The following is a 24,473-nucleotide window of genomic DNA, read 5'->3' as shown; positions in this document are numbered from 1 at the left end:
TATACTGCTGGTGGGAATGTAAAATGATACAATCACTTTGGAAAATTGTTTGGAAGTTTCTTAAAAAGTTAAAATACTCCTACAATATGACTCAGTCGTTCTAGCCCTTGATACTTACCCAAAAGAACTAAAATCATATGTCCACACAGAGACTTATACAGAATTATCCATGAATGTTCATAGCAGCTTTATTTGTAATAGCCCAAAATGGGAAACAATCCAAATATACATCAACAGATAAATGAATAAACAAAATGGGGCATATCCATACAATGAAATAAAAAAGTAATGAACTATTAATACATGCAACATGGATGAATCTCAAAATAATTATGCCAAATGAAAGGAATACATACAGTATAATTCTCTGTATAGAAAAATTCAAGAAAATGCAAACTAATGTAGAGTAATAGAAAGCAAATCAGCGAACACAGCATTGTAAATCAACTATACTTCAATAAAATTTTTTTTAAAAAGATAAACACCTCCCCCCCAAAAAGAAAGCCAATCAATAGTTGCCTAGAGGGAAAGGATGGGAAGGGGCAAGAGGAAGGATTTACAAAGAGGCAAGAAGAAAGTTTTCTTTTTGGGGGGGTGGTTATGTTCATTATCTTGACTGTGGTGATAATTTCGCAGGTGTATTCATATATCAAATTTTATTTTAATAAAATTTAAAGTGCCTATGTGCAGTTTATCATATGCCAATTATACTTCAGCAAAGCTGTCTTTTAAAAAAAATCTTTTATTTCAAATTAATAGAGTAGGATAGAGGTATGTGCAGCTCATTAAACAAAGCTGAACGAAGTAGATAAACTAGTCCCGGGAAACATTGTGAACAAGAGGCAACTTCTATGAAGCTTTCCTTCCTGCCTACACAGGGCTCTCTTTCTCCTTCCCTGACATTCTGTGGCATTTCCTGCTTGCCTGGTACTCAGGATTCTCCATCCCATTCCCAAGAAGGATCCATCTGGGAGTAACTCTTCCCTCTTGTCTTTTTTTCTTTTCCTCCTTATGGAGCCTATTCTCAACTTATCTGTCAGTTTGGGAAAGAGATGCTTTACTAAGTCACACAAACTTGTGAAAAGAAAATGGAACAAAGGAACATTAGCAGCAGCTCATCATGCTGTCTCCTTAGCTCTGCCTCCTTCATCCCCTGATGATATTTGCATTTCAAAAGAGGCAATTGCTTTTATCCAAAATGTTACAAGTGGAATTTGAGGCAAATACTTTGGGGTACAGGGGATTTGCTGGCATCCGTTTCATACTTTAAAGCAATCTCTGTATAAATAATATTCCCTATGCCCTCTTCTCACTGGTTAAAACAAATTTATTTGGAACCTGCCAAAAGGATTATTTCATAGCTTTGGCCACTTTTTTTTCTCATAAATATACATGACTTTGCATTTTAGGTTCCAGATGTTACTGGAATCTGTGAGGTCAAAACACCACAAGAAATGCTTTCCTAACTTCATAAAGCAAAAATCCCAGAAATCTCATCTCCTGAGGCTTGTTCTCAGGAGAATGCTAATTTAATTTTCAGATAGCGAATTAAATCTTGGATGTGAGCCCTATACAGTGTCTGAAGTGTTCATAAGATATTCCAAATTCTCAGAGACCATGTGCCTAGATAGAGAACTACGTCTCTAAGACGCCAGTTTTTCTTCTGGGACTGAAATAGTTAAACATTTACTGAAGAACTGTTATGTGCCAAGCCCCAGTTGTGGAGCAATAAGGACCCAACTGTGAATAAGACAGTCAGTATTCCTGGCCTTATTGAGTTGAAAATCCATAAGAAAAGACATATCGCCAACAAGCATGATAATTTCTAGTACCAAGCATGATGAGTGTTAGAGAATCCTGTGAGCATGTAAGGCAGGAGAATCTCACCAAGGAGTATCAGAGAAGGCTTCCTGGTGGAGGAAATGTTCGAGATTTAAAACATGATGAGGTAAAAATAGAGAGGAAGAGTGTTTCAGACCTAGGGTGAGTATGTGTCATGTTCTTAGAGAAGGAGAAACCATATTATATTTGAAAATCTTAGAGATGAGCAGTACGAATGAGGTAGACCAAGGGGCAAAGTAACTCAAAATGAGGCTCAGGCAATAAGCAGGATCTAAATCTTACAGGAACAGGTAAAGAATTTTGGTCTTGAACCTAAGAACCATGACAAGCCATTTAAAAGGCTTGAGCTGTCAAGTGTCACGATCAGATTTGCATATCCAGTTCAGAATGTAACAATTGACTTGAGATCACTACATCACATGTGGACATATAGTGGTTCAGAGATGGGCTCCTTAGCATCACTGCCTGGGTTCATGTTCTGCCTCTCTCCTCTGTTAGCTCTGCAAGTAATTTAACTTCTCTGAGCCTCAGTTTCCCATCTATGAACGAGAATAACAATGTTATCCTCCTCATAGGGCTGCTACAAATATTAAATCTGTTAGTACATGTAAAGTAATTGGGATTGTGCTTGTCATATAGAAGATGTTCAAAAAATTATCTCCACTTGTATTTGTACAGCTCTTGGGAATCTCCAGCATAACATGTATACATCTGAGTTCCGGTACATCCCCCCTCCCCCTGGATGCTATTCCTCTTTTAGCTTTCTTCATCTCAAAAAAAATGTGACATCTACCATTTTTACAGCCAGAACCCCAAATAACTACATTATTAGTATAAGATTGAGCCATCCTGCCCCAATCAGGAGACCATAAGGAAAATCAAGTGTCTTGAACCTTGGCACCAAGTGAAGGGGAGAAAAATCACAAGGACTATGACCAGGGACATTTTGTAAAGATAAAAGGATTAGTTCACCAGGAAGACATAATAATCCTAAATTATTATGTACCTCATAATAGAGTTTCAAAATGCAGGATGCAAATTTGACAAAACTAAAAGGAGAAATAGACAAATTTGCAATCATAGTTGGAAGCGTTAGCACTTCTCTTTCAATGACAGATAGGCCAAGTCGATTTTTAAAAATCAGTAAGAATACAGAAAATATGAACACCACCAACCAATGCAACCTAATTACCATTTATAGAACACAATGGCCCAAAATGGCAGAACATGCTCTGAAGTGCCCATGGAACATCCTCCAAAATAGACCGCCTCCTGGGCCATGAAATCATCAAAAATGTTCAAAATATTGTAATCATACAGAGTGTGTGTTCTGAACAGAGTGGAGTTCAATTAGAAATCAGTAAGGTATTATAAAAAGCTCCACAATTTAAAATATTATACAGCATACTTCTTAATGACCCATGAGTCAAAGAAGAAATCTTAAAAGAAACAAGAAAATATTTTGAGTTGAATAGTATTGAAAATACAACAAAATTTGTAAGATGCCGCTAAAGCACTGCTTAAAGGAAAATGTATAATTATAAATGTAGATCTTTAAAAGAAAAGAAACGTTTAATATAATGATCTAAGATTAAGAGCTAAATGAAGAACAGCAAACTAAACCCAAAACAAGTAACAGGAGGGAAATGATAAAGAGCAGTAATTTAAAAATGGAGAATAGAAAAACAGCAATGAACAATTTTGAAGTCAGAAGTTGGTTTTTTGTAAGATTAGAATTATTTTTTCCTTAAATGTTTGATACAGTTCATCAGTAAATTCATCTAAGCCTAACATTTTCTTTATGGAAAGGTTTTTAATTACAAAAACTCAAATAGGGCTTCCCTGGGGGCGCAGTGGTTGAGAGTCCGCCTGCCGATGCAGGGGACATAGGTTCCTGCCCTGGTCTGGGAAGATCCCACGTGCCGCAGAGCGGCTGGGCCCGTGAGCCATGGCCACTGAGCCTGCGCGTCCGGAGTCTGTGCTCCGCAACGGGAGAGGCCACAACAGTGAGAGGCCCGTGTACCACAAAAAAAACCAAAAACAAACAAACAAAAACTCTCAATAATAGAAGAAATGTTTCCCAAATTGTTTTATGAGAACAACATAGCTATAGCAAAACTAACAAAGATGTAAAAAGAAAGAGAAATTACAGAGTAATACAACTCATGAATATCAATATAGTAAAATGGTAATCCTCCATGAACAAGTAGGTTTTAACCAAAATAGTTTGATGGAACTTTCTAAAACAAATCAGTATGGTTTATTAAATTAATAGAATAAAAGAAAAACACAATTATCTCACAGATGCAGAAAAAATAACATTTGACAATATTCAACACATTTATGATAAAAACTCTCAGCAAACCCAGAAAAATGGAAAATTCCTCAGTCTTACAGAGGGCATCTACAAAAAATCTATAGCAATGGTGGTTACACACGATATGGATGTGAATGCCATTGAACTGTACAGTGACACATGGGTAAAATGGTAAAGTTTGCATCAGAATCCCTGTCTCTGCTCTGCTCTCAGAGAACCCAACTTAAGACAAACTATAATAATATCACATCAATGGACTTTAAGACACACATGCTTACTTGAGATAAAGAGGGTCACTTCATAATTTTTTAAAAGATTCAATTTACCAGGGAGCTCTAAAAATATTAAATTTGTATGCATCCAATAATACAGCCTCAAAATAATTAAGGAAAAAATTGACAGAACTATAAGGAGAAATATACAAGTACACTATGTCAATAATTGATAAACTAAAGATACAGAAGATTTGAACAACACTTTTTAGTTGGTCAGTTGTTTAGCTTCTGTTCTTGCCTCATTCCAGGCACTCTGACCACTGCTTTGTCTCAAAACAGGCTTGAACCCTACAAAGTACATTTTCCATACTCCTTTGTCAGTTGGCTTCAGTTTATACACTTCCAATGAGAGGCACTTGTCAGAGGTTATAAGGCAGAAGGAAAAGAGAAGCCTTTTTTCTGTTTTTTTTTTCTGTTTCTGATGGCACCTCCAGCAACAGCAGCAGCAATCCATGTGACTTCCGGTTGCTGGGCTCCTACATCATCCGTCACCATGCTTTGTTTGCACAAAGCAGCAGCGATGGTTCTAGTAACAGCAGTAGGTGCTTGAGCACCCTCAGATGTTCAATGATTCTGGGCTCTGGATAAAGTCATTCTAACTTTTTCTCCTGGGGGGAGGAGGTTGCTAATTGCTTTGTGCATTTACTAAGCTCCCTTTGTTTTGCTCTTCTAGCCCTTCTAAGAAATTTGTAACCAATTTCCTGTATTAAATTTTTTCTGTTTGAAATACCTAGCATGGTTTCCATTTCCCTGAGAGGATACTAACTGATAAAATAATAAAGTATAACATTGCACTCAACACTGCAGAATACATTTTATTTTCAAGCACACACTTTACCAGCATTGGCCCTTTACTGGGTCATACAGTTGAAATCATACAGAAAATGTTCTCTTTGTAATCACAATGCAATAAAACTAGAAATAAATTATGATGGATAAGTAGAAAAAAAGTTTGGAAATCAAGGAATGATAACAAATGAGTCAAAGAAGAAGTAAGAGCTAACTAATAGCAGCTTGCACATATGTTGCTCCAACTGTGTGCCAGGTTCTATTTAATCTGCACAAAAATCCACCTGAGGATTCCACAAAAATTCCACACATAATCAAAATGCTATACTGTTTCTCATCATAAAAGAAATTAGAACTATTTAAAGTTGAAAAATCAGAACTTACAGGGATATGCTTTACATGCTTATACATATGAAAAGATTAAAAGTTGGAAATTATTGAGCTATAGTTAGAAAATGAGATAAAGATTTAGAAAAAGGTTAGCATCTCAAAGGCAATGGAAGGAAGAAAACAACAAAAATAAAAACAGACATTGATGGAATAGCAGATAGGACCCAAACCAGAAGCTGATTTCTTGAAGACTTATAAAATTGAAAAAGAATCTTTTGAAAGATTCCTAAGAAAAGGCAAAATAAACAATATTAGGAATAAAAAGGGAGACATACTCCAGATGATGCAGTCATTTAAAAGATAATGAGGGACTTCCCTGGTGGTGCAGTGGTTAAGAATCCGCCTGCCAATGTTGGGGGCACAGGTTTGATCCCTGATCTGGGAAGATCCCACATGCTGCGGAGCAACTAAGCCCTGTGCTCTAGAGCCCGCGAGCCACAACTACTGAGCCCACATGCCACAACTACTGAAGCCCGTGCACCCTAGAGCCCGTGCACCGCAACTACTGAGCCCATGTGCCGCAACTACTGAAGCCCACGTGCTCTAGGGTCCGCATGCCAGAACTACTGAGCCCACGTGCCTAGAGCCCATGTTCCGCAACAAGAGAAGCCACTGCAATGAGAAGCCTGCGCACTACAGTGAAGAGTAGCCTCCGCTCGCCACAACTAGAGAAAGCCTGCGCACTGCAACAAAGACCCAATGCAGCCAAAAATAAAAACATAAAAATAAAAAAGATAATGAGGATATTACAAACAACTTTGTGCCAATACATTTGGAAATTTAGATGAGTAAATATTTAGAAAAATATGACTTACCAAAATTGAATCAAGAAGAAATAGAAAATCTGAATGTTCTAAAACCATTTAAAAAAGTAAACAGTTTTTTAAATCCTACGAAGAAAATTTGAGTCCCAGATGGCTTCCTAGCTAGTTCTAGTAAAGAAATTTAAATACAAATAAAATAACAATCTTATGCAAGCCGTTACAAGGTATAGAAAAAGGAAGAATCTTGAAACCAAAACCCAACATGAAAAATACAAGAAAATTACAAGTCAATCTTTCTCATGAACAAAGATGGAAAAAAATCAAAATATTAGCAAACCAAATCCAGCACAGCATAAAATTGAGACTGTCTCATAAACAAGTTTGGTTTATCCCAGGAATGCAGTTCTGGGTTGACACTTATTTTCTTTCAGCACTTTGAAAATGCTGTTTCACTTCTTACTGGTGCTCATGATTTCTGTTAATTATGACCCATTTGGACATAGATTTCTTTGGTATATTTTCTGAGATTCACTGAGCTTCTTGAATCTGTAGGTTTATGGCTTCTGAGAAGTTTGGGAAATTTTCAGCCACTATTTCTTCACTTATTTTTTTCTGTACCACATGCTTTCTCTGCATGTTCCAGGACTCTGATGCCACAAATGTTAGACTTTTGGTATTGTCCCCTAGGCCTCTGATGCTCTGTTAATTTTCCCCCAATCTTTTTCTCTCTCTGGTTTATGTTGGATAATTTCTATTGGTCTGTCTGCAAGTTCACTGACTTTTACCTTTGTCATCACCATTCTGCTATTGAATCCATCCAATGGAATTCTTATTTCACATTTTGTAGTTTTTAGTTCTAAAATTTCCATTTGTATTTTCCTTATATCTTTTGGGATTTTTGACTGAAACTTTCTATCTTTCCATTCTTTAAGAGAGTATTGACCCTTACTTCTTTTTTTTGACCATTTTATTTATTTATTAAATTAATTTTTATTGGAATATAGTTGCTTTACACACCCTTACTTCTTGAAGCAATGTGTAATAGCTACTTTAAAGTCCTTGTCAGATAATCTCCACATCTATGTCATTTCGACAGTTGGTGTCTGTTGATTGTCTTTTTCTATACAAATTGAGATCTGTCTGGTTGTTGATATGCCAAACTATTTTGGATTGTATCCTGAACATTTTGGATATTCTGTCATGAGACTCCAAGTCTTGTTTAAATCCTGTAGAGAACGTTAACATTTTTGTTTTGCCAGGATATAGACCTGTTTGGGCTCAGGCAGCAAGTTCTGACCAGTCTTCCATAGAATGTAATTCCAGTGTCAATTATGTTTTCAAAGCATTTCCTGTGCTATTCATATCTGTCTGTCGTGTGTGCCACCTAGTGGCCAGTCTGGGACTTAGGTGGTAGCCTACCCAGTACTTCATTTTCAAGTTTGTAGTATTCTCTTGGGCCCACGTATGCGCAATTTCCAGGAGAACCCAATAGATTTATGGGGTTTTTTTCCCCCAAGAACCCCCTCTATGTGATATTTCTGCTACTTTCTGACTCTCTGGGGCTCCCCTTTATGGTCCTTTGGCCAGAAAACTGGGACTTGTTAATTGAGCCCTGTTGTATATATTTCCTGCACCGTTTATAACAGAGGCCAAATGGTAGAAAGACAGAGAGACAAACCAAAATAGAGGTTTATCTTACCCTTTTGGGACCACAGCACCTCTGATCAGAGAGAAAAGTTCCCACCTCTCAGTTTTAGGCACCTGCGGGTCCCACTACTGCCACTGTCATTGCTGTTGCCACCACCATCACAGGATTGTCGGGGCTAGGGCATAAGAGAATGGAGAAAACAAAGAGAAGTGGAGGATTTCCCAACTTGTTAGGAGTCCCCTTTCCCACTTTTCAAGCCAGAACTAGAGGACTTCTCCTGCCTTGGTGCTTACTTCCTGGTTTCAGGCTGCCTTGAGTCCAGGCTGGGGGAAAACAGAGGAAAAAAGTTGGGGAGGGAGTGGAATTCATCACTGATCTGGTGATTCTTCGAATTCTGGTCTTCTTCCCATCTTCCTGCTATAATTTACTTTTTAGAGTCCTCAAATATCAGTTCCAAGGATTCTGTCCAGGTTTTATAACTGCATTCAGTGGGAGAGACAAGATACAGTGTCTACTCCATCTTACTGGGAACTGGAACTTTGGCCCCTTCCACCTTGCCCTTCACCATCCTCAATGGTCCAAGGTGGTTGCCAACATTCCAGTTCTCACGTCTACATTCCAGCCAACATGAAGGAGGAAGAGACAAGAGTGCATCCCCTCTCTTTAAGGACACTTCCTAGAATCTCATGGGACCTTCCCTCTTATATCTTATTCATCAGAACTTTGCCATAAGACCTCAACAAACTACAGATGGGGTTTTATTTTAGGTGACCATTTGCTTACATAAGAAATGGTGTCTGTGTTAAAAAGGAAGAGAGAATTAATGTATTGGGGAATAAGTAGCAGCTTCTGTTGCAAGTGGCGAGTTTTAGCTCTTTCTAATTTCCTGTTCTAATCCTCAACGCTTAAAAATGTCTCAAGTGTAGATAGACCTGAAGTCAGTCTAACTCAGTTATAGAAGACGGAGGATTATTGTAAAATAATCCAGGCTGCTCTGCATTGTCTACTAGTCTCTCTGCAGTACCCCGTGAGGGGCATCAGGGCAGCTGAGATTTGGGAGTCAGAGAACAGGACTATTTTTGGCACCCCTCCCACCTATCCCCATAGGCTTCACTCAGTCTGCAGAGCTCTTTGGATTTCATCTGAGTTTGATTAGAAGATGTTGGCATATGCTGGCCCTTTAACCACACTTTTTAACTTTTATTTCCCTGAAACTTCTAGCTCTGGTTTCCTGTCTTGCTGAGAACCTCAACCTAAAATAATTGGCAAGCCTGTTGACATTCTGCTGGCCCTGAGGAGACCTGGGAAAAACATGGCAGTTATTCTGATTCTTTTCCGTGGTAATGAGTAGGATGTCATAGAAAAACAAAGAAAGGAACTGATAGGGAAAAAAAAGAGTGTAAAAGAAGAATTTAAAACCAAAGGCGGGGGGGCTTCCCTGCTGGCGCAGTGATTGAGAGTCCGCCTGCCAATGCGGGGGACGCGGGTTTGTGCCCCCGTCCGGGAGGACCCCGCATGCCGCCGAGCGGCTGGGCCCATGAGCCATGGCCGCTGAGGCTGCGCGTCCGGAGCCTGTGCTCCGCAACGGGAGAGGCCGCAGTGGTGGGAGGCCCGCGTACCGCAAAAAAAAAAAAAAAAAAAACCAAAGGGGGTAAAATAAGAGACTATGAGAAAGAGTAAACTACTGATTTAGGCAGACAATCTCTATAAATCTATATTTCTGCCTCTGGCACTCACTTGTGATGTGTGTGTGTGTGTGTGTGTGTGTGTGAGTCTGTGTGTGTAGTTTACATGTTTTAATAATTGTCAGAAGTACAACCTCTTTAAGTTTGGCCCTAAGCTAGTCCTACCCTCCTGTAAGACCTTGTATGGTATGCTGTTGCCAACATGCACATAACTAGTTACCTGTGACAAACGTATCCTCACACTTTCTTCCTCTTCCCATAATCTGGATCTTCATTTTGTAAAGCCCTGTGTTTATCATTGCATTTCATGTATACCAAGCTTCCTTTCCTGCCTTACCTGGAATCTTTTTGAGGACAGAGAACTTGCATGTCATTGCTTGAAGATGGGCTGGTTGCGTCTCAGAAGGTAAAGTTTCCATGTAGTCATCTGAGCCTGAGAAGGAGAGCCACGTCTCCTATGAAGCTAGTCTTGGTCAAGTGACCCAAACTAGACTTTCTGGAATTCAGTTTTGCAAATCTCTGGAGCAGTTGCTGTCAGCTACTGCACATAAAAATCACCTGAGTCTGATGTAATTGTTATACCAGACACTGTTACATCAGAAACTGTAGGGACGGGATTCAAGTATTAGTGACTTTTTTCCAGCTTCAGTGAGATATGACTGACAAATGAAAAATTTTATATATTTAAGGTATACAATGTGATGTTTTGATATATATACATTGTGACATGATTGCCACAAAAACTAAATTACATATCTATCACCTCACAAAGTTACCTTTTTCTTCCTTCTAGTGAGAAGAGTTGAAATTGAGTATATAATACATTAATATTATCTGTAGCCACTATGCTGTACATTAGGTATCCAGAACTTATTTATGTTTTTTTTAATTGAAGTATAGTAGATTTACAATACTGTGTAAGTTTCAGGTGTACAACATAGTGATTCAGTTATACACACACACATATTCTTTTGCAGATTCTTTTCCCTTATAGGTTATTACGTAATATTGATTATAGTTCCCTGTGCTGTACTGTAGGTCCTTGTTGTTATTATATACATAGTAGTGTGTAATTGCAGCCTCCTAATTTATTCCTCCCTCACCCCACCTTTCCCCTTTGGTAACCATAAGTTCGTTTTCTGTGTCTGTGAGTCTCTTTCTGCTTTGGAAATAAGCTCATTTCAGTCTTTTTTTTTCCTTGTAGATTCCACATGTAAGCGGTATCATATGGTATTTGTCTTTCTCTGTCTGGCTTACTTCACTTAGTATGATAATCTCTAGGTCCATGTCCCAGAACTTATCTACTTTATAACTGAAAGTTTGTGCCCTTTGACAGACATCTCCCCTTTTTCCCTATGCCCCAGTCCCTGGTAACACCATTCTAATTTTTGTTACTATAAATTTGACTTCCTTTTTAGATTTAACATTTAAGTGAGATTATGTTGTACTCATTTTTCTGTGTCTGGCTTCTTTCACTTAGCATAATGCCCTCCAGGTTCATCCACGTCACACATGGCAGGATTTCCTTCTTTTTCAGGGCTGAATAATATTCTGTTACATTTTTTTTTCACATTTTCTTCATCCATTCATCTGTCAAAGAATACTTAGCTTGTTTCCATATCTTGGCTTCAGCAAACATGAGAGTACAGATATCTCTTCAAGACAGTGATTTCATTTCCTTTGGATATATACCCAGAAGTAGGATTGCTGGATCATCCAGTAGTTCTATTTTTAATTTTTTTGAGGAACCTCCATGCTATTTTCCATAGTTGCTATACCAGTTTACATTTCCACCAACAGTGAATAAAGGTTCCCTTTTCTCCACATCCTAACACTTATCTTTTGACTTTTTGATAATAGCCATCCTAACAAGTGTGAGGTGATATTTCATTGTGGTTTTGATTTGCATTTCCCTGGTAATTAGTGATATTAAGCATCTTTTCATATACCTGTTGGCCGTTTGTATATCTTCTACGGAAAAATGTCTATTCAGGTCTTTTGCCCATTTTTTAATCAAGTTATTTAGGGTTTTTTGCTATTGAATTGTATGAGTTACTTATATATTGGGGATATTAATTCCTTATCAGATATATGGTTTGTAAATATTTTCTCCCATTCTATAAGTTGCCTTTTCATTTTGTTGGTTGTTTCCTTTCCTGGTACCCCCAAATTCCATGGGCTTTCTTCACTCTTTTTCATTCGCTTTGTTCCTCTAACTGGGATATTTCAAATGACCTACCATTTAGTTTGCAGATTTTTCCTTTTGCTTGATCAAATCTGCTACTGATGCTCTCTGTCACACTTTTATTTCATTCATTGTATCCTTCAGCTCCAGGATTTCTGTTTAGTTCTTTTTTTGTGATTTCTATCTCTTTGTTGAACTTCTTTTGTTCATATATTGTTTTCCTGATTTCACTGAGTTGTCTGTGTTTTCTTGTAGTTCACTGAGCTTCCTTAAAACAATTATTTTCAACTATGTGTCCAGCAATTTGTAAATCTTCATTTCTTTGGAGTCATTTAGTGGAAAATTTTTGTGTACCTTTGGTGGTGTCATATTACCTTGACTTTTCATATTTCTTGTAGCCTTGTTTTAATGTATACATCTGATGTAGCACTCACCTCTACCAGACTCTATGGACTGGTTTCAGTGGGGAAAGACTTCACCTATGAGTGTGTCCAAGGGCATTGGCTGGGTGGGGTGTGGCAGCTCCTGCTTCATGGAGGACACAGTGGTATAGTCTCTGTGCTTGTCCATCACCTGAGGTCAGCATTTGCAAAGATTACAGGGGTCCTCAGCAGCCATTGTGGTAAGTGACCACAGCAGCAGTGAGGGCTGTTGGGGTCTTTTATGGCAAAGGTTCTGGGCTTTTCCTGATATCTTTTTCTCCCACGGGGGAAGTTATGGCCAAGGGAATCCCTCCTGGCACCAGGTCTGGTTTTTGGATGTACTCTCAGTGGTGGTGGCACCAGTGCTGATGTACACGCACCCATGGGGCAGCCATGGACCAGTGTCTGGAGCACACAATGTGCAGAGTTATAGCTGGTCTGGGTCCCGCTGTAGGTGATGCCAGTGCCCTTGGCGTGGGCACTCACAGAGCAGCTGCCGAGCCAGTGTTCTGAGCACAGATGTGTGCTATATTTACAGATGGCTCTGGGGTCCAGGACACAGATGTGCCCGTTGAGGTGGTGGCCTAGTGTCCTCGGCACAGGTACTCACAGAGTGGCTGTGGAGCCAGAATCCAGAGCACGGGTGTGAGCAGAGTGACTGTGGCTCCATGGTCCCCAGTGCAGATACACGTGTTGCAGCTGTGCCTCTAATTTCCACAGTGCTCCCAAGGGGCCACAGAGCTAGGGTGCAGAACACAGGGCACAGGTTAGTCCACAGTGACAGTGGCTCTGGTCACTGAGGCACAGGCATACACAGAGCAGCCATCGCTCTTGGGTCCAAGGCATGTATGGAGGCGGGGGATGGGGTGTGTCAGCCCTGATCCCAGGATGGCACAACAGCGGCTCCTTCTTGGGACAAGAGCACAGTAGCATCTCCCTCTCCAGGGGCGTCCATGGCTGCAATGACTGTTGGTTACCTAGTAAAGTGGAGGTTACCTAGCAAGGAGTCCTCTTTGGAGCAGGCTGCTGGGGTTGGTGCCAACACACACGGTGGGGTCCTTCCTCTGCTGTGAAAGCTTCAGGGAGTCTGTGGCCATTGCAGAGGCTGTTGAGGTCTTCAGAGGCAAAGGATGTGAAGGTCCGTCACAGGGCAGGCCGCTAGGAAACAGCGTTTCAGCGGGTACCACTGATAGTCCCCATGCTGCTTCTTTGTTCTCAGCCATCTCCAGACAGCTCAGCTATGCAGATCTCCCCAGCGATCCCTTCCATGCAGTTATTCTTCATTTGCTGTTGTTGTTGATGTCCTGGGTGTCCCATTGTGTTGCTGCAGGTTCTTAACTGGACTTAAGTCCTCCCGGAGCTATTTTTGTTCACGGATAGCTGTCTAACTGTTGTTTTATGTGGGGGGACTGAAGGCTGGTGTCTCCTACTCCACCATCTTGCTGATGGCACCTTTCCAGGTATTAGTGATTTTTAAAGCTCCCAGGCAGAAGTGGTGTAGTGGTCGTGTTTAACAACCAGCTCTCCAAAAGAAAAAAATCAGCATGCATATAACTACATAAGCTTATTAGAAATTTTAGTGACATAAAAGACGTGTAGCGCATAATTTACATATAAAAATAAAACATAATGGTCTTTATTGTAAATTCTATTTAACCAATTGACTCACATAATGCTTCCATTTATTTTTACTGAACTCTTTTATTCATAGTTAACGTACAGTTGTAACTGACACATGAGCGTAGTTCAGACATGAATGTTGATTGATATTCTCATTTATGTTAATGAGGAAAATGAAAGTGAAACACATAGAAGTAGGTCAGATTTTCCTCAGTTGTCCATAACATGAGTAACTTCTTTATTTAAACAGATAATAATGTTGAAGGCTGGAGGAATATTTCCTCAAATTTTTGTCTTATTCACAGTGTAACAGTTATAAACAGGACATACTTTTAAGTTTAATCTGAATTATTGACATTTTTTTCTGTCATTTCATTAAGTCTTAGACAATCAGCAAGACAATAGATCAAGCCCAGATTAAAGCACTTACCAGTTTTCATGGTGCAAATACTCCCATGATGGGAGACATCACTTACAGTGAGACATCACTGAGCACAGGAGTGGGGAAGAGATGAGTGGTTACATACCATCATGTAGGGCTTCCGCCCCACACATACAATAGATGTAAACAACCTCAAGAGCATAGAGAGGTGTAAAATAATTAGGGAGTGATGGTCTTTGTTTTCAATATCATGTAGCTAATTATATTTTCATATAATTAATTTTTAATAATGGGTCTTTCAAGCAGTGGTTCACAAAATTTCTGAAATTTTCTGAATTGGTTTTCATGAGCTAGTATATACAAACTCCAAAGCATCACTTCTTCCAGGTGGGTCCAACGGGCTGCCGGGATTGGAAGCACTAACACAGAGGAAAATGGGACAGGATTCTGTTGCTCTGAGGTCTGACGCCACAGGCTGATCCACATGGCCTTCTCAATGTCCAGGCTGGCTTAGCTTTACTTCCCTTTTCTCCTTGTGTTTGCTCTTTTCTTTTAATAACTTCTTTTTTAAAAAAATATTTATTTATGTATTTATCTATTTGGTTGCGCCGGGTCTTAGTTGTGGCAGGCGGGCTCCTTAGTTGTGGCTCACCAGCTCCTTAGCTGCGGCACGTGGGCTCCTTAGTTGCAGCAGGCGGGCTCCTTAGTTGAGGCTCATAGGCTGCTTAATTGCGGCATGCGGACTCTTAGTTGTGGCATGCATGTGGGATCTAGTTCCCTGACCAGGGATCGAACCCAGGCCCCCTGTATTGGGAGTGTGGAGTCTTAACCACTGCACCACCAGGGAAGTCCCTCCTTGTGTTTGCTCGTAAGCTAGAAAAGCCTCTGTGGATAATCAAAGGGGCAAGTTCCACATTGGAGGGTATCTGTCAAAAAAACCCCTGCCTTTATTTTGGACATTCAGACCAGTGGTGAGTGTTCAGAGCTGTCCATTCCCCTGGATGGGAGAGGGGGGCAGGTTTCACCTGGAGCTGGAGAAACCATTCTGTTAGCAGAGCCAAACGTGCTCTATTCCAAGGGGACCGTCCCCACATCAACTCAAAAAAAAACAGTAATGATGCTCACCACTGCCTTTCTGAGCCCCCATCAGGCCAGTTGAGAGAGAGTTTCTAGAACCAGTCTCTGTTTCTATAGCAGCCTCCACTGCCACCCAGAAACAAACCAGGCTGCTTCTGACTTGTCACCACCCGGAAGTCAGTGACCTTCCTCCCACTCCAGGGCTCCCTGGGAATTACTGACCACAGATAAACAGTTTCTAGCCAGTTCATCTTCCCACAGCCCGGAACCCACTGCTCCACAGTCCATTTCCTCATAATATGTTATTTGCAAAAGCACGATTCTGCCTGGTAATTGCTGAGGCCCTTGCACTTGAAGATAATCTAGTTAATAAATGAGACTCAGTTCACTTCATCATTCTTGTTGTTTGTCCTGTGGCTCTAAATATATTAAAAATGTCAGGTTTCCTTTGGTCTTCAAGACCTTTGATGGTTTATTTATATCTGCTGTCTTGCTTCCTTTTTCCCTCTCAGAAATCTCCCATGGTTTTGTGTGTGGTTTTGATTTTTGTTTGTCATTATTGTTGTTTCCTGCCTTTCCTCACTCTTAGAAAAACTGCTAGCTCCAAGTATTTAAAACACTTTGCATCTCCTTGGACCCTAGATTTTAGCTACTTCAGCATGTATCTCATTCACCCCCTGCAATTTCCACTGCAAGATTAGCCCCTGGAGGGTTGACGGCCTTTGCCAGATCCATCCAGAGAGGCAGCCTCATCCATTTTGCCGCCCTTCTGGCTTAAAACAATTTCCTTACGTTGAGTCAAAGTCTGCCTTTCTATAACTTCAGCCCATAAATCCTAGTTTTCACCACTGTAACAGCACTGCCTCATATAAGATAGCATTTCCCAACATTTTCTGATATAAAGAACTTCCTGAGGTGCTTGTTAAAAAACAAACCAAAACAAACAACAGAAAAAACAGATTCTCTAGTCCTACTCTGTACCCAATGTATCAAAGGTCAGGGAAGAGCCTGGGGTTCCATGTTTTTAACAAGCTCCTCAGGTGATTCGTATGATAAAAACACTTTTCTACAAGATTAAACTGCTTATATTTGAAGGGTATTAATTTCCATCTCCAAACTTTTCTCTTTTCCAAAATGAAATATCCCTTGTTCCTACAACCAAACCTTCCAAGAGACAGTCTCCAGACCTCCATCCAACCTATTTATTCTCCAGTGCAAACAACAGACCCTATTGATTTCCCTATTCAAATATGACACTCATGTGTGAAAACAGTCTTCACTGATTGATGTATTTCTCTTAAACGCTTATGAGCACATGTTAATGACAGGCACTGTGTTGAAGATAAAGAACAAGATTATCACAGTTCCTTTACTCCTAAAGCTTATAGTAAGAGAGAGAAGGAGAAAGGACGGGAAGGAGGAAGAAGTAAGGAAAAGAAAGAGGGAAGGAAGGAAGAAAGGAAGGAAAAGAAAGAGGGAAGGAAGGAAGAAAGGAAGGAGAAAGAGAAGGGAAGAAGGTGTCGATAAAAATTAATCAACAGTCAGTCTAAGAAAGAAATAGAAAATTTTATTCGAGTCAACCTGAGGATGATAACCTGGGGGACAGCCTTTCAGAAAGCTGAAGCACAGTTATATACGTTCTTGAGACAAAGGGTTAGACATCAAATGATGCACTGACAGTTTACGTGACCCAGATCTGCACGTACAAAGAAGGCATCTCCTAAGGAGGTGCAGCAATGCAGATGCATAATACACGCTAAAGGGGAGGAAGGATGCCCAAACAAGCAGAGAAACATTTTATATTTAAAATTTTTATTGTCTTGCGCTAAAATATGAATTTTATTTCATCAAAGGGAAAGAGACAAATAATTACAAAATATATGACGTACTATGAAAGGAGCAAGTATAGGGAAGGAAAAATAAATTTCCCCCTACCTTCTAAGAGTTCTTAGCTGAGACCCCTGTAGTAAAAGCCAGATTAAGAAAATAAAAACAAACAAAAGTTTATTATCATGTATACCTTTTGTATACACGAGAGATACCCAGGAAAACTGAGTAACTCTCCAAGGTGACTCAGAATTCAGGATTAAATAGCATCTTAGTAGGGAGAGGGAAGGAGGGATGTAGGCCTGTTAGGGGAGAGTAAATGGTTGTCAGGAAAGATGAAGGGGCCTTTAGCAGAATAGATGGGAGGTATGATTGTGACAAAGTCTGTATGTGTGGAGTCCACCTCTAGTCTCCCTCCACTTGGTAAGAGTCTCGATCTTCCCTGGTTGATGAAACCCCCCATCCCCAGGTAGGCAGTTTAAGACAGGTGAGTTCCTTTTGGAGAATCTGTCTTTTTTTTTTTTTTCTGTATGCGGGTCTCTCACTGTTGTGGCCTCTCCCGTTGCGGAGCACAGGCTCCGGACGCGCAGGCTCAGCGGCTATGGCTCACGGGCCCAGCCGCTCCGCGGCATGTGGGATCTTCCCGGACCGCGGCACGAACCCGTGTCCGCTGCATCGGCAGGCGGACTCTCAACCACTGCACCACCAGGGAAGCCCTGAGAATCTGTCTTTTGACAAATAAGGGGAGTTCAGAGAAAGCCTCTCCCTGCATTTGCTGTTTTTCAAGAGTCTAAAGCTCAAAATAATCAATATAGCAAAGTGGCCTATTTTGGGGTGGCATGTTTTGCTACCTTTCACAAGCAAGGGGCTGGAATAGCATGGCCAGGGAAGATACCTCTGAAGATGTGTTATTTACACTCAGACCTATAAAATGAGAAGGAGCTGTTAAAGTAACAAATGCTGAAGCCGTAGGGGGCAGGGCAAAGGGAGTGTTTAGTGGACAGAGACCCTTAGTGAGCAACAACCTGGCATGTTCTAAGGAGTCCAAGAAAATCAATGTGGCTGGAACATGGTGTGTAGGAGAGAGATTTAAGGTGAGGTTGGAAAGCGGAACAGAGACTAGACCACAAACAAGACTTACTAGTAGAAAGGAATGTGGATTTTATTCTATGTGAAATGCAAAGCCACCAAAAAATTTCAAGCTGGGAAGAGAGGATCTGGTTTTTATTTTAAGAAGGTCATTCCTTACACACTACTATATATGAAATAGATAAACAACAAGGACCTATTGTATAAAACAGGGAACTACATTTAATATCTTATAAAAACCTATAATGGAAAAAAATCTGGAAAGTATATATATAATTGAATCACTTTGCTGTGCACCTGACACTAACTCAACATTGTAAATCAACTACACTTCCATTTCTAAAAAAAGAAAGTCATTCTTCAGAACATCTGATATAAACAAACTTATGCAAATCAGTATCTTTTCCCTTCTCCTGGAAAACATACAGAAGCAATAAAGAAAATAAAAACCCACAAATTCAGTTTCAGCTATACTAGGAGACAAATAAAATTTACAGGCCTTCAAAATATGCTAAAAGATGCCCCCAAACAGCTAAAATAGGGTAGAAAGTGAAGACAAGAAGTATAGAGAATTGCAGGAGGATTCAGTGGTATCATATCTACGAAAGTGTCATAAAATACTCTTCCCGAAAGTGACAGATTCACCCAAGGTGCAAAACTGTCTCTTCCTTACAATACAAGTATGGAACCTGAGATGAGCAGGGCTGGTGACAGGTGACCTCCTTGGTCTGGCTTGCATCAGAGAAGCAGTGGGGATGGACCATTCAAAGAATCACCAAGTGAGCCAGCCATATTTGCAGAAGACTGTCTCTGAGGCAGGTGATAGCAGAGAGCCTTTGAATTCTGAAGCCTTGCAGGTTACTTGCTGCCCTAGCCCAAAGGAATCTCCTGCAAAGAGCTTCCCCCAAATACTTCTCACTCAAAGGTGAGTGATCGTAAAGAAGCTGACACAATATTGATACAAAGATATCATAAGAAAAAAATGGTGGAAAAGAGCAGTAAAACCTACCAACAGATATAATTGCTACCAGAACAATGAAATGGATGGAAATCCTGAGCAAATTTTTTTTAATTTTATTTTTTTATTGGAGTATAATTGCTTTACAATGTTGTGTTGGTTTCTGCTGTACAATGAAGTGAATCAGCTATATGGATACATATCTCCCCTCCCCCCTGGACCCCCACTTCTGTCACAGAGGGCTGAGCAGAGCTCCCTGTGCTATACAGTAGGTTCCCACTAGCTACCTGTTTTACACATGGTAGTGCATTTATGTCAAACCTAATCTCCCAATTCGTCCCACCCTCCCCTTACCCCGTGCCGCGTCCACATGTCTGTTCTCTACATCTACGTCTCTATTCCTTCCCTGCAAATAGGTTCATCTGTATCGTTTTTCTAGATTCCAAAAATATGCGTTAATATATGATATTTGGTTTTCTCTTTCTGTCTTATTTGCCAAGAATTAAAATAACCTAATATGAGGTAATTGCTTCTATAAAGGAAAAACCACAAAGCACAGATGTAAGAAATCAAGGAAGAGATGGCAAATTTCAGGAGGAGATAAAACTTGACCTAGAATACCTCAATTTTAAAAGATTGTATATCAACCATACCTCAATTCAAAAAAAAAAAAAAGCCTTGAACTAGAAAAACTCAGGAAAATTAACACAACGTTGTAAATCAACTATACTTCAATTTAAAAAAAACTCAGGAAACTATAAAAGAAAAAAATGTAAAATTTGGAAGGATCACAGGGTACATAGGCATTTCAGAAAAACATAAGGTACACAAGGTAGAAATAAAAACAAAGACTAAAACGAAATGGCAACAAAGGAATAACTAAAAAGGACTAGAGAAAACTGATAAATATGGAGAATGGATGAAAAAAAAACCCAACATACCTTTAGCTGTAAGAAGGAAGAAAACCAAGACAATGTAAAAGAAGAACATTCAAAGGTAAAATTCAAGAGATTGTTCCTTCTTAACTTTGCATATTAAAATGATACACCTTATGTCAGGGAAGCTTATTCTTGACCGTGTAAAAATTATACAATAAAAAATGGGAGAGAAAGGGAGAAAGTTGTTAGGCAATAGAATAAATTCAGAGGTGGTCTCGTCTGTAAAAACAAGAGCCAAAGATATCATTTAAAACAAATTAACAAGTAATCAAAATATAAGTACATATAATGGTTCAAAAGAAATGCTAAAAAATATTGACAAAAATCAGGTGAAGAAGGAAAAGAAGGAGAGGGTGTTACCGAGTCCAAGCTCGCTCTGCTTGCTGCACGACAGACCAATAAATCAGAGGCGAGGTGCTGAGGCAAAGAATACGACTTTATTCAGAAGGCTGGCAGACCGAGAATACGGCAGACTAAAGTCTCAAAATAACCATCTTATCGGCGTTTGGATGCCAGTTTCTTTTATAGCACAGAGGAGATGGGGACATAAAGTAAAAAGGTCATAAGTTTTGCAAATATCACCTGGAATAGCCAGCCTCCAGGAGGGGATGTGTTTATTTCTTCTTTCTTGTGGCCATCCACAGGCGGAACAGGGTCCGATGTTTCCCTGAACAAAGGCACTTTAACATTCAGACAGAGGGGCAGAGTTTCCCAAGGCAGGCCATTATGTACAGCCAGTATCCTTTTAGTGAACAAAAGCCACGGAAAGCAAAGGTTAAAGTAAAGCAGATCCAACACGTAGTCCGATTTGGCTCTTCCCTGTTACAAGGGTGAGTAAAAAGAAACATGTTAACTTTATCACTTCTCTTATTAAGGAATTAATGGGTATTTTCTAAAGAAACAAAGGACTAAGGGCATTAAATGAAATTACATTATAAGTTGTTATTTATTAACAGAACAAAAATAGATACCTTTCTAAATATCAGAAGTACTGCCCCAGAGAACCACACACAAAGAAAACAGACTATAAGTTTTTAAAAAACTTTTCTAAATTCAGGAAACATACTATAAATTAAAATAATAGAACTGAAACCAAACATATTTGTTACATCAGTTAATATAAATGGCTTATCTATTAAATAAGAAGATTTTCAGGTTGGATCCCAAAGCAAAAACTACCTCTATGCAGCACACAAAATAGACACCTGAAAAAGAAAAGTTATGTAGCAAGGTTGGAAACAGAAGTTTATGTTGAGACATACTAGGCAAATGCAAATAAACAATCCAAACAAAACAGAGGTCATGGTCTCAAATATAAGGTAAGCTAAAATTTAAGCCAAAAAACATTAAGTAGAGCAGAGAATAAACAAGATATAGAATACCTAAATAATGAATAAGGTATATATCTAAACTGATATACATCAAACTGTGTATCCTAAAAATAATTTAAAATATGCCTTCTTGACTTCCCCGGTGATCCAGTGGTTAAGGCCCTGTGCTTCCACTTCAGGGGGCACGGGTTCAATCCCTGTTAGGGGAAGTTCGACATGCCACGTGGGGTGGCCAAAAAATTAATTAATTAAATATGCCTTCTTTTTGAGTACCTAGAGAACTTTCTCAAAAATTGACCATACATTAAATTCACAAAGGGAACCTCAATAAATTTCAAATAGTAGAAACAGTACAAACAATATTTTCTGGTCAAAGTCGATAAAATTAGAAATTAATAACAAGCAGAAAACATTTTCCATCTGCAAATTTTAAAAACTCTTAAACAACCTTAGGGTCTAAAAGGAAATATAAACAGAAATTGCAGACTCCCTAGAAAGGAAAAGAAAAATCATAAAGTTGTATCAGAAGCTACAGAAAACTTCTAAAGTCATACACAGAGGAAAGTATCTAACCTTAAAAATACTTACAAAAATAAACATGAAAGAAAAAAACATGAATTAGGCATCTGGCTCAAAAAGTTAAGAAATGAACAACAAAATAAGGTGAAAGAAGACAGAAGAAATTAATACGGGTAAAAGCAGAAATTAATGTTAAAAAAAAAACAGCAGAGGCAATAAATAAGTCAAAAGGTAGAATCTTCAAGAAGTAAAAAGTTGATAAACCATGTGGGGGACACTGATTTCCCCAGTTCTCCCTTCTTGAAAACTTGTTGCTTCAGCTGTCAGTGGCTTTGAGGATTGTGTCAGCCGCAGAGAGTCACCTCACTCAGGTCACACCCCTTCTGGAGCAAGTGGTCTATATCCGCTATCTCTTCAAAGCAGGAAAAGAGGCCTGGCTGTGCGGCCCATTGGGGGACAACTCTGAAGGCCATTCTAGCTCCAGAGCTGCCCAAGAAGTCACCAGAGGTTAGCATTGGACCTGGATCTCTTCTCTCTCTGACCACTTCTGCTTCCTACCCCTGCCTTCCACAAATCTTGATTCCAGCAGCATTCCCTAACAAACATCTGATTCACTCACCTCTGCCTCATGGTCTACTCCCCTGAAAACCCAACTCACAGCAAAGCACTAGCTAGCCCAGTCAGGAGAGAAAGGGCAAAAGTACATAGATACAGAATGATGGATCGTAAGAGGACAGTAATCATAGATACAGAGGAAATTAAGGGAATTACAGCATGTTAATATGAATGAAATGGACAATTCTCTAGGAAAATATAACTAAATAAAACTAACCCAGAAGAAAGAGAAAATCAAAACAGCCCTTTTCTATAGGCAAAAGAGAGAAAGTTCAAAGAGATGACCCCCAAGATGGCATCAGGGAGTTTCATGTGGGAATTCCACCAAAACCTCAAAGAATTGATAATTCTAATGCTCTCTTTTAGAGCATGGAAAAAAAAGAAAATGTTCAAATTCCTTTTACGAAACCAGTATAATAATGATAACAAATCTGTCAAAGCTTGTACAAAACAAACCTACTATAGATCATTCTCATGTAAGGATATCAATTCTAAATTCAACAGTTTATTTAAAACTGAAACATCATAGGGCTTCCCTGGTGGCGCAGTGGTTGAGAGTCCGCCTGCTGATGCAGGGGACACGGGTTCGTGCCCCGGTCTGGGAAGATCCCACATGCTGCGGAGTGGCTAGGCCCGTGAGCCATGGCCACTGAGCCTGCACGTCCGGAGCCTGTGCTCCACAACAGGAGAGGCCACAACGGTGAGAGGTCCGCGTACAGAAAAAAAAAAACAAAAAAACATGATGACCAAGTGGAATTTATTCCAAGAATGTCCAAATGATTCAATATTAGCAAAACTATTAATATAATTTATCATGTCAATGGCTCTCAGGAGAATATCATGTCCACAGATGCCGAAATGCCATTTGACAAAAATCAATAAACCAATCTTGATCACAACACACAATAAAGTAGGTGTATGTGATTACTTCTCAACATAATACATCTATTTCATGCCTGAGGTAAAGTTAATAGGGACTATGAGAGGCAGTCCCACTAAAGTCAGGAAGAAGCAAGTGAGCTGGTTATCACCACCATTGTTCAATATTAACCTCGAGGTACCAACCAACACAGTCAAAAGAGAGTGAGAAATTACAAGCATAAAAAATATAAAAGGAGAGGCTAAAATTATCATTGAAGATATTACTCTGTATCTGTGAAACCCAAGAAAATCAACTGAAAATTCACTGCTAACAGTAAGAGTTCAGTACCATAGAGGGATACAGAATAAATAGGTAAATCAGTAGTTTTCACACCACACACACACACACACACACACACACATAGACACACACACATATATATAAACAGCAACTAGTTAATAGATATAGTGGAAAAATCTTTTTAAGTAGCAATAAAAAGATAAAATACCTAGCAATAAGCATAACAAAAAATATACAAGGATATATGAAGAAAATGTTTAAAAGTTACTAAAAGACTACATATAGAATGGATAAAAAACAAGGTCCTGCTGTATAGCACAGGGAACTACATTCAATATCCTGGGATAAACCATAATGGAAAAGAATATTAAAAAGAATGGAAAAAGAAATAAAAGGAATACAAATTGGAAAAGAAGTGAAACTGTCACTGTTTGCAGATGACATGATACTATACATAGAGAATCCTAAAGATGCCACCAGAAAACTACTAGAGCTAATCAATGAATTTGGTAAAGTTGCAGGATACAAAATTAATGCACAGAAATCTCTTGCATTCCTATATACTAATGATGAGGAATCTGAAAGAGAAATTAAGGAAACACTCCCATTTACCATTGCAACAAAAAGAATAAAATACC

This window comes from Monodon monoceros, unplaced genomic scaffold (assembly GCF_005190385.1).
Source record: "Monodon monoceros isolate NGI ecotype Baffin Bay Population unplaced genomic scaffold, NGI_Narwhal_1 Super_Scaffold_21, whole genome shotgun sequence".
NCBI lineage: Eukaryota > Metazoa > Chordata > Mammalia > Artiodactyla > Monodontidae > Monodon > Monodon monoceros.
The sequence above is the reverse complement of the archived record's forward strand: the minus strand, read 5'-3'. Positions refer to the sequence as shown.